The sequence below is a fragment of the Arachis hypogaea genome, chromosome 15 (assembly GCF_003086295.3).
Source record: "Arachis hypogaea cultivar Tifrunner chromosome 15, arahy.Tifrunner.gnm2.J5K5, whole genome shotgun sequence".
NCBI lineage: Eukaryota > Viridiplantae > Streptophyta > Magnoliopsida > Fabales > Fabaceae > Arachis > Arachis hypogaea.
In genome coordinates, this window is record NC_092050.1 from 35,444,107 (window position 1) to 35,445,710 (window position 1,604).

A 1,604-nucleotide genomic window follows, 5' to 3' on the forward strand; every position below is an offset into this window, starting at 1 on the left:
ACTTGACTTTTTGTTTGATTTTAAAAGTTTTCTATTTCAATCATATCTTTTTCAAAACCACCTAACTAATTTTCTCTCTCTAATTTTCGAAAACTCCTCCCCACTTTTTCAAAATTCATTTTAATTAACTAATTATTTTAAATTTTAATTTAATTTTATTTCTCTTTTTAATTTTCAAATTCTAACTAATAATTAAAATAAAAACAAAAATATTTTCCTTTTATTCTTTTTAAATTCGAAATTCTCTCTCTCATCTCTTTCTATTTATTTATTTATCTACTAACACTTCTCTTCCACTCAAAATTCAAACCCCCTCTTCTTCTCTGTGTTCGAATTTTCCTCTTCTCCTTCTTCTATTCTTCTCTTCTTCTACTCACATAAAGGAATCTCTATACTTTGACATAGAGGTTTCATCTTCTTTTCTGTTCTCTTCTTTTTCATATGAGTAGGAACAGGGATAAAGACATTCTTATTGAAGCTAATCCTGAACCTGAAAGGACTCTTAAGAGGAAACTAAGAGAAGCTAAAGTACAACCCTCTAGAGAGGACCTGACAGAAATTTTTGAAAAAAGAAGGAGACATGGCCAAACCCAATAACAATGGTGGAGATGCAAGGAAGATGCTTGGTGACTTTATTGCACCCTCTTCTAACTTCTATGAAAGAAGCATCTCAATTCCTACCATTGGAGCAAACAACTTTGAGCTTAAGCCTCAATTAGTTTCTCTAATGCAACAGAATTGCAAGTTTCATGGACTTCCATTGGAAGATCCTCATCAGTTCTTAGCTGAATTTTTGCAAATCTATGACACTGTCAAGACCAATGGAGTTGATCCTGAGGTCTACAGGCTTATGCTTTTCCCTTTTGCTGTAAGAGACAGAGCTAGAACATGGTTGGATTCACAACCTAAGGAAAGCCTGAACTCTTAGGAAAAGCTGGTCAGTGCTTTCCTGGTCAAATTCTTTCCACCTCAAAAGATGAGCAAGCTTAGAGTGGAAATCCAAACCTTCAAACAGAAGGAAGGTGAGTCCCTCTATGAAGCTTGGGAAAGATATAAGCAATTGATCAAAAGGTGTCCTAATGACATGCTTCAAGAATGGAGCATCATATGTATATTCTATGATGGTCTGTCTGAGTTGTCAAAAATGTCACTGGACCATTCTGTAGGAGGATCTCTTCATCTGAAAACCCCTGCAGAAGCTCAGGAACTCATTGAAATAGTTGTAAATAACCAGTTCATGTACACCTCTTAAAGGAGTCCTGTGAACAATGGGACGCCTCAAAAAAAGGAAGTTTTTGAAATTGATACTTTGAATGCCATATTGGCTCAGAACAAAATATTGACTCAGCAAGTCAATATGATTTCTCAGAGTCTGAATGGATTGCAAGCTGCATCCAATAGTACTAAAGAAGCATCTTCTAAAGAAGAAGCTTATGATCCTGAGAACCCTGCAATGGCAAAGGTGAATTACATGGGAGAACCCTATGGAAACACCTATAATCCTTCATGGAGAAATCATCCAAATTTCTCATGGAAGGACCAACAGAAGCCTCAACAAAGCTTCAATAATAATGGTGGAAGAAATAGGTTTAGCAATAGCAAGC

The 1,604-nt window shown here is 35.7% G+C and overlaps 1 non-coding gene across 1 annotated transcript; it reads right to left on the reverse strand.

Annotated features, from left to right (window-relative positions):
* Positions 1–982: 982 nt before the first annotated feature.
* Positions 983–1,090, reverse strand: LOC112753712 (small nucleolar RNA R71). Its single transcript, XR_003178084.1, has one exon. It is a non-coding gene; the product is annotated as a small nucleolar RNA R71 (small nucleolar RNA).
* Between the last annotated feature and the right edge of the window lie 514 nt (positions 1,091–1,604).